Source organism: Crinia signifera, chromosome 6 (assembly GCF_055691185.1).
Source record: "Crinia signifera chromosome 6, ASM5569118v1, whole genome shotgun sequence".
NCBI lineage: Eukaryota > Metazoa > Chordata > Amphibia > Anura > Myobatrachidae > Crinia > Crinia signifera.
The window spans coordinates 157,575,674-157,585,329 of NC_139222.1; the positions used below are offsets into that span (position 1 = coordinate 157,575,674).

At 46.0% G+C, this 9,656-nt stretch overlaps 1 long non-coding RNA gene across 1 annotated transcript; it reads right to left on the bottom strand.

Moving 5' to 3' along the window:
* Positions 1 to 4,554: 4,554 nt before the first annotated feature.
* On the bottom strand, positions 4,555 to 6,947 carry LOC146007117 (uncharacterized). The gene is made up of 3 exons (XR_014444243.1): positions 6,551 to 6,947; positions 6,291 to 6,368; positions 4,555 to 4,585 (listed from the first exon to the last, which is right to left on the bottom strand). It is a non-coding gene; the product is annotated as an uncharacterized LOC146007117 (long non-coding RNA).
* Between the last annotated feature and the right edge of the window lie 2,709 nt (positions 6,948 to 9,656).

Sequence of the window (9,656 nt, forward strand, 5' to 3'; positions counted from 1 at the left end):
GAAATGACAGGACTTACTTTCAGACGGAGCGGCTGAGGCTGTAACGGCCCGCAAGGTCAGGGTGTCCTCCTCGCCTTCAAGCGGTGGCACTGTGTGAAGATGAGAAAAATGAGAAAGTGTGCTGTTTAAATAAAGTTACTGTACTCATTACTGGGTTTACAAAAAGGCGTGGACTGGATTTTATAAAGTGCTGCGGCCGCTATACAGTAGTGTACTTTATAAAATCAACTCCGCTCCAAAGTGGATAGGACCCCTGCGCTTGGTATGGTCGACCGAAAGATTGTCGACAGTCATAAGGTCAACATACTGCAAGGTCGACAGGTGTCTAGGTCGACATGGGATAAGATCGACAGGTCATCAGGTCGACACAAGCATTAGGTCGACATGGTCTAGGTCTGCAGTCAAAAAGTTCACCATTGAGTTTTTCATTATTGTTGACTGAATGTCGACACAGTCAACATGGACAATAGAAAAGTGCATTGCGTCCCCTCAGCCTCGGCCAAAGGCACGCCAAGAAAATACACAAGTTGGAAAGGAAGAAAAAATACACAAACTCAATAAAGAAATGACAGGACTTACTTTCAGACGGAGCGGCTGAGGCTGTAACGGCCCGCAAGGTCAGGGTGTCCTCCTCGCCTTCAAGCGGAGGCACTGTGTGAAGATGAGAAAAATGAGAAAGTGTGCTGTTTAAATAAAGTTACTGTACTCATTACTGGGTTTACAAAAAGGCGTGGACTGGATTTTATAAAGTGCTGCGGCCGCTATACAGTAGTGTACTTTATAAAATCAACTCCGCTCCAAAGTGGATAGGACCGCTGCGCTTGGTATGGTCGACCGAAAGATTGTCGACAGTCATAAGGTCGACATACTGCAAGGTCGACAGGTGTCTAGGTCGACATGGGATAAGATCGACAGGTCATCAGGTCGACACAAGCATTAGGTCGACATGGTCTAGGTCGGCAGTCAAAAAGTTCACCATTGAGTTTTTCATTATTGTTGACTGAATGTCGACACAGTCAACATGGACAATAGAAAAGTGCATTGCGTCCCCTCAGCCTCGGCCAAAGGCACGCCAAGAAAATACACAAGTTGGAAAGGAAGAAAAAATACACAAACTCAATAAAGAAATGACAGGACTTACTTTCAGACGGAGCGGCTGAGGCTGTAACGGCCCGCAAGGTCAGGGTGTCCTCCTCGCCTTCAAGCGGTGGCACTGTGTGAAGATGAGAAAAATGAGAAAGTGTGCTGTTTAAATAAAGTTACTGTACTCATTACTGGGTTTACAAAAAGGCGTGGACTGGATTTTATAAAGTGCTGCGGCCGCTATACAGTAGTGTACTTTATAAAATCAACTCCGCTCCAAAGTGGATAGGACCGCTGCGCTTGGTATGGTCGACCGAAAGATTGTCGACAGTCATAAGGTCGACATACTGCAAGGTCGACAGGTGTCTAGGTCGACATGGGATAAGATCGACAGGTCATCAGGTCGACACAAGCATTAGGTCGACATGGTCTAGGTCGGCAGTCAAAAAGTTCACCATTGAGTTTTTCATTATTGTTGACTGAATGTCGACACAGTCAACATGGACAATAGAAAAGTGCATTGCGTCCCCTCAGCCTCGGCCAAAGGCACGCCAAGAAAATACACAAGTTGGAAAGGAAGAAAAAATACACAAACTCAATAAAGAAATGACAGGACTTACTTTCAGACGGAGCGGCTGAGGCTGTAACGGCCCGCAAGGTCAGGGTGTCCTCCTCGCCTTCAAGCGGTGGCACTGTGTGAAGATGAGAAAAATGAGAAAGTGTGCTGTTTAAATAAAGTTACTGTACTCATTACTGGGTTTACAAAAAGGCGTGGACTGGATTTTATAAAGTGCTGCGGCCGCTATACAGTAGTGTACTTTATAAAATCAACTCCGCTCCAAAGTGGATAGGACCCCTGCGCTTGGTATGGTCGACCGAAAGATTGTCGACAGTCATAAGGTCGACATACTGCAAGGTCGACAGGTGTCTAGGTCGACATGGGATAAGATCGACAGGTCATCAGGTCGACACAAGCATTAGGTCGACATGGTCTAGGTCTGCAGTCAAAAAGTTCACCATTGAGTTTTTCATTATTGTTGACTGAATGTCGACACAGTCAACATGGACAATAGAAAAGTGCATTGCGTCCCCTCAGCCTCGGCCAAAGGCACGCCAAGAAAATACACAAGTTGGAAAGGAAGAAAAAATACACAAACTCAATAAAGAAATGACAGGACTTACTTTCAGACGGAGCGGCTGAGGCTGTAACGGCCCGCAAGGTCAGGGTGTCCTCCTCGCCTTCAAGCGGAGGCACTGTGTGAAGATGAGAAAAATGAGAAAGTGTGCTGTTTAAATAAAGTTACTGTACTCATTACTGGGTTTACAAAAAGGCGTGGACTGGATTTTATAAAGTGCTGCGGCCGCTATACAGTAGTGTACTTTATAAAATCAACTCCGCTCCAAAGTGGATAGGACCCCTGCGCTTGGTATGGTCGACCGAAAGATTGTCGACAGTCATAAGGTCGACATACTGCAAGGTCGACAGGTGTCTAGGTCGACATGGGATAAGATCGACAGGTCATCAGGTCGACACAAGCATTAGGTCGACATGGTCTAGGTCGGCAGTCAAAAAGTTCACCATTGAGTTTTTCATTATTGTTGACTGAATGTCGACACAGTCAACATGGACAATAGAAAAGTGCATTGCGTCCCCTCAGCCTCGGCCAAAGGCACGCCAAGAAAATACACAAGTTGGAAAGGAAGAAAAAATACACAAACTCAATAAAGAAATGACAGGACTTACTTTCAGACGGAGCGGCTGAGGCTGTAACGGCCCGCAAGGTCAGGGTGTCCTCCTCGCCTTCAAGCGGTGGCACTGTGTGAAGATGAGAAAAATGAGAAAGTGTGCTGTTTAAATAAAGTTACTGTACTCATTACTGGGTTTACAAAAAGGCGTGGACTGGATTTTATAAAGTGCTGCGGCCGCTATACAGTAGTGTACTTTATAAAATCAACTCCGCTCCAAAGTGGATAGGACCGCTGCGCTTGGTATGGTCGACCGAAAGATTGTCGACAGTCATAAGGTCGACATACTGCAAGGTCGACAGGTGTCTAGGTCGACATGGGATAAGATCGACAGGTCATCAGGTCGACACAAGCATTAGGTCGACATGGTCTAGGTCGGCAGTCAAAAAGTTCACCATTGAGTTTTTCATTATTGTTGACTGAATGTCGACACAGTCAACATGGACAATAGAAAAGTGCATTGCGTCCCCTCAGCCTCGGCCAAAGGCACGCCAAGAAAATACACAAGTTGGAAAGGAAGAAAAAATACACAAACTCAATAAAGAAATGACAGGACTTACTTTCAGACGGAGCGGCTGAGGCTGTAACGGCCCGCAAGGTCAGGGTGTCCTCCTCGCCTTCAAGCGGAGGCACTGTGTGAAGATGAGAAAAATGAGAAAGTGTGCTGTTTAAATAAAGTTACTGTACTCATTACTGGGTTTACAAAAAGGCGTGGACTGGATTTTATAAAGTGCTGCGGCCGCTATACAGTAGTGTACTTTATAAAATCAACTCCGCTCCAAAGTGGATAGGACCCCTGCGCTTGGTATGGTCGACCGAAAGATTGTCGACAGTCATAAGGTCGACATACTGCAAGGTCGACAGGTGTCTAGGTCGACATGGGATAAGATCGACAGGTCATCAGGTCGACACAAGCATTAGGTCGACATGGTCTAGGTCGGCAGTCAAAAAGTTCACCATTGAGTTTTTCATTATTGTTGACTGAATGTCGACACAGTCAACATGGACAATAGAAAAGTGCATTGCGTCCCCTCAGCCTCGGCCAAAGGCACGCCAAGAAAATACACAAGTTGGAAAGGAAGAAAAAATACACAAACTCAATAAAGAAATGACAGGACTTACTTTCAGACGGAGCGGCTGAGGCTGTAACGGCCCGCAAGGTCAGGGTGTCCTCCTCGCCTTCAAGCGGTGGCACTGTGTGAAGATGAGAAAAATGAGAAAGTGTGCTGTTTAAATAAAGTTACTGTACTCATTACTGGGTTTACAAAAAGGCGTGGACTGGATTTTATAAAGTGCTGCGGCCGCTATACAGTAGTGTACTTTATAAAATCAACTCCGCTCCAAAGTGGATAGGACCCCTGCGCTTGGTATGGTCGACCGAAAGATTGTCGACAGTCATAAGGTCGACATACTGCAAGGTCGACAGGTGTCTAGGTCGACATGGGATAAGATCGACAGGTCATCAGGTCGACACAAGCATTAGGTCGACATGGTCTAGGTCGGCAGTCAAAAAGTTCACCATTGAGTTTTTCATTATTGTTGACTGAATGTCGACACAGTCAACATGGACAATAGAAAAGTGCATTGCGTCCCCTCAGCCTCGGCCAAAGGCACGCCAAGAAAATACACAAGTTGGAAAGGAAGAAAAAATACACAAACTCAATAAAGAAATGACAGGACTTACTTTCAGACGGAGCGGCTGAGGCTGTAACGGCCCGCAAGGTCAGGGTGTCCTCCTCGCCTTCAAGCGGAGGCACTGTGTGAAGATGAGAAAAATGAGAAAGTGTGCTGTTTAAATAAAGTTACTGTACTCATTACTGGGTTTACAAAAAGGCGTGGACTGGATTTTATAAAGTGCTGCGGCCGCTATACAGTAGTGTACTTTATAAAATCAACTCCGCTCCAAAGTGGATAGGACCGCTGCGCTTGGTATGGTTGACCGAAAGATTGTCGACAGTCATAAGGTCGACATACTGCAAGGTCGACAGGTGTCTAGGTCGACATGGGATAAGATCGACAGGTCATCAGGTCGACACAAGCATTAGGTCGACATGGTCTAGGTCGACAGTCAAAAGGTCAACATGGGGTTTTTCCACTGTTTTTTTTTCCCCGAATGTCGACATACAGTACTGTAGTTTTAAGTGTCCATGCACTCGGCACACTATTTTATTCTCCCACAATGCCCCAGTGCAGTGATGGCTAACCTTAACACTCCAGCTGTTGTTGAACTACACATCCCAGCATGCCCTGCATCAGTTTTAGCATGGCCAAATAGTAAAACTGTAGCAGGGCATGCTGGGATGTGTAGTTCAATAACAGCTGGAGTGTCAAGGTTAGCCATCACTGCCCTAGTGGATATTAGGGCATGAAATACCGCCTGTCGGCTCTTTAAACAGTGAAAAATCCTATGCCGACCTAATGACTTGTTGACCTTGTCCCATGTGGACCTTGCAGTATGTCGACCTAGTGGTGAGGCCCTAATGACTGTCGACCATCTTTAGGTCGACCAACTGAATGCTGCTGCAGGGGCAGAGGACTGGGGGGGGCACATGGGTGATGCTGCACTTTTATACCGCTACAGTATGTGCGCTTCATCACTGAATACTGTATAACTTTTTGACAAAATATTTTGCTAAATAAACCAACCAACATTTTTCAATGCTAACATTTCATGTCTTTTAATTTTTATTTAAATCATCGAGGGAAGGTTGGCTTCAGTTTCTCACAAATACAGTATCCTATAAACGACAATACATTAGTGGGGGTTGGTGGTGGAGAGCTTTAACACATAGAAATGCTAATGAGTTAGTGTACTTGGAGTGGGGAGGCTAATAGTGTGATTTTTCCTTTCACAGATACAAGATTCAAATGTAAATGTCCTTTTTAGACAATGCAGTCTTTAGACAATGCAGGTTTATAGCGACCCTTAATCAAATTACTGTATCTGTCTGCACTTAACACTACAGAAAGGAGGTTGAACTGGCATCTCTAGTACAATGCAGCTTTGAAAAGGGGAATCCAGTCATCACATTTGAAGAAAACTTTCAGATTTTCACAAATACAGTACAGTACAGTACAGGTTGAGTATCCCCTATCCGAAATGCTCAGGACCGCGAGCATTTTGGATAGGGGAATTTTCCGGTTTTTGGAATATTTTTTTTGCAGCCATACTTACCTGTCCCCTGATGGTCCCCGGGCGTCCCTCGGCGTCCGCGCAGTCCGCGGGCGTCCACAGCAGGCCTCCGACATCTTCTCCTGGTCTCCAGCGGTCCCAGGAATGCATTGCGCGAGTGTGCGCGCGCAATGCATTCCTGGGACCGCTGGAGACCCTGGAGAAGATGCCGGAAGCCTGCTGTGGACGCCCGGGGACTTGGTAAGTATGAAAAGAGGGTTAGGGGTTAAAAAATAGAAACAAAATTCAAATGATTCCAAAAACCACGGTAAGAAATGGCAGGACTTACTCTCAAACTGGGCAGCGGCTGCGCCTGTTGAGCCGGATGGGGCGGCTGTAGCGGCCTGCAAACTTTCAAGCGGAGGCACTGTGGGAAAATTAGAAAAATTAGAAAATGTGCTGTTTTCATAAAGTTACTCTACTCTTATTACTGTAAATGGGGAAGGGGTGGGTTTACAAAAAGGCGTGGACTGGATTTTATAAAGTGCTGCGGATGCCATACTGTACGTTATAAAATCCACTCCCCACCAAAGTGGATAGGACACATACCGCTTGCCACGCTTCCACTTGATGACAAAAGTGCCCTTTCCCTCCTCCTCCTCTGACGTCCTGTGTAAAAATAACATTTACAGTATACTGTAGTGTCCTTTCAAACATTAGTACAGTAAAGTACAAGTACTGTATTTTATTATCCCACCACGCTCTAGTGCACGGGTGTCAAACACAAGGCCCATGGGCCAAATCTGGCCCGCAAGACCTCGACATGTGGCCCACGCAGCCTTCACCTACAGTATTACAGCATTCCCGCCAGCCAATGTTTGTACCGTCATGTGATCAGGGACATCATCCATCAGACTTTGGCCTGGGTAATTTGTACCCCCTACCCCTTTCTCTCGGCACCCCTGATAATACCACACAGTAATGCCCCTTACACATGACACATGTTATTAATGTCCTTACTGTATAACCATAATGCCCCTTACACATTATAATAGATATGTATACACTGTATACAGTATATACTGTATATACAGTATATATATATATATATTTATTATCTATAAATATAATATATATATTATATATATATATATATAGATATATAGATATATATATTTAACTATATACTGTACAGTATATACATAAATATATCTATAATATAAATACACTTGTGGGCAATCTCACATTGATGGCAGTGGTCTCATTTTATAAAAGTTTTAACAACTGCTTTTTTTTTTAACATACTGTATGAGGAGGCAGCGGCTGGGGACCCTGGAAGCTGCTGCGGGGGTGCGGGGGCATCCAGGCAGACATGTCAGGTGGGCGTGTGGCCGGAAGGACCTGCGGGCGGAGGGGTGCCCAGCAGCCTGATGAAATTGTGGCCATTCGGAGGGGTACTGTAGCCGGAATTTAGGTGCATGTTGGGGGAGGGAGCAGGGGGAGGCGGCGGGGCGGCATGCGGGCTGAAAGTGGCTAATCTTTCAGCCCGTGCTGCGTACACACATAATCCGATAGACCGGCGGGTACTTGTGTAGTTTCACGGCGCCACTAAATCGCATGCGATATCACATGCGATTTAATACCTGTTCATATCCCCACTATCCGCTGTGGCGTGGAGTTGATTTTATATAGTGTGGCGAGCGCAGCGAGACACCGAGCCCGAAACTTGGCGAGCGCCGCAAGGGGACACGGAATGCGATATCAGTAATGTACCATAATCCGTGTCCGCTCGCCACGCTTCGGGTTCAGTGGCTCGCTGCGCTCGCCACACTGTATAATTTCGACTCCACGCCGTAGTGGATAGTCGGGAAATAAAGAGGTATTAAATTGCGTTTGATATCGCATGCAAAATCGCATTTCTCCGAATATACTCCGCCCAGCGATCAATTCTGAATCAGGACCCAAAAACTGAAATGCACAGAATAATATGGCCCCTTCTCCCACCCTTGGAAATCAAACCCAGCCCATTATGTACAGTAAATAGCCTTTTACATGAAAGATTTTCAGCAAAGTCTTTCACCTCCTGAACATCTCTTGCTCTTTTGGGAAAATAGATCAGTGTGTACGCACTACTTTGGTGACAGATATATCTATCAAAGATTTTGGCAAAGTCTTTTGAAATGAAAATCTTCAAGTGTGTATGGGCCTTAACAGGAGTAGTGTACAGTACTTACTGGCGACGGAACGGCGCAGGGCCTCCAGCTTCGCAGGCTGCCTTGTGACTAGGTCACTCCATTTTCTTTGGAGTGACCTAATCCTGCGCAGCCGGCAGTACTTGCGCATTATTATCCTGCGCGCATCCTTATAAGCATTGCGCTTCTCCCGGTTACTGCTCAGAGGCTTGTCCCGGCAGCTAACCAAAATGATCAGCTCTGCGTAGCTGTAACGCTGTCTCTGTCTCTGAGCAGAATCCATTTTGGAAGTGAACACTCCCCAGCGCATGACACAAAACGCAGGACACATGGTAGTCAGTAGGCTAAAGTAATCAATCCAGTACTGTACAGTACTATACAGTGAATGAGTTTCTTAACTTTAATAAAATTGTGTCTTCATACCGTACAGTACAGTATATGGGAGGCCTCATACTGTATTAATTTAATTTAATAAACTGTGCGTTGCAGCTGCTACAGTATTATTCCTGCGATTAATACTGTACAGTATGTACAGTTTATGCGGCGCAAGTTTCTTCTGCGAATTTTTCCATATTTAGTGGAGGGTTTCCGTAATCTGTGAAGGCTGTACGGCGTTTAGGTTTATGCGGCGCAAGTTTGTTATGCGAATTTTTCCATGTTAAGTGGAATTTGTACTGCGAATTTTTCCGTTTTTAGTGGAGGGCTTCCGTTTTTTGTTTGACATGTGACCTGTGTCGACATGTGACATGCGTGGAAGGCGGCCACCATTACAGTATACTGTAGACAACATGGCGCACAGAAACAGAAACTTCTGTGATGCGGAGCTCCTGATTTTGCTGCGGCATGTGGACAAATCCTTGGCCAGTAATGCAGAGAAGAACAGCGCATACAGGAGCGCAAAGGAGGAGATTTTGGAAGTCCTGCACAGGGATAGGAGTATCCTCTCGCTGCAGAAGAGGTGGAGTGACCTGCTTCGGAGGCAGCCAGATAAACTGGCCAAATTGAGGGCCAAGCTGAGCAGAGGTACTGTACAGTACATGACATTAACAAAATTAAAGTACATTAGTACTGTAGTACAGTATTTACTGTTATTATAGCGGGTATGGATAATTGGATAGACACAAACGCAAGGGGACGCGGACACCTGTGAAGCCCGCGTGGGTAAGCGTTTATCTGTACAGGTACATATCCGTGTCCCCTCGCGGTGCTTGCTGGGCTCGGTGGCTCGCTGCGCTCGCCACACTTTCTGTTCTAAACTCCACGGCAACGTGGATAGTGGGGTTATGAAAAGGTCGTTGGACACGTAACGCCGCCCCTCGTGGGCTCGCTGCGCTCGCCACGCTTCGGGTCGGCGTTGGTAGTGGGGGTGGTTTACTATGAAAAAAGGTAATCGGGACATCGGTCAGAATGAACTTAGGTCTACAGTCATTAGGTCGACTGTCAGGAAGGTCGACATGGGCCAAGGTGGACATGTGATTAGATTGACACAAGCATTACAGTATGTCAACATTCAAAAGGTCGAC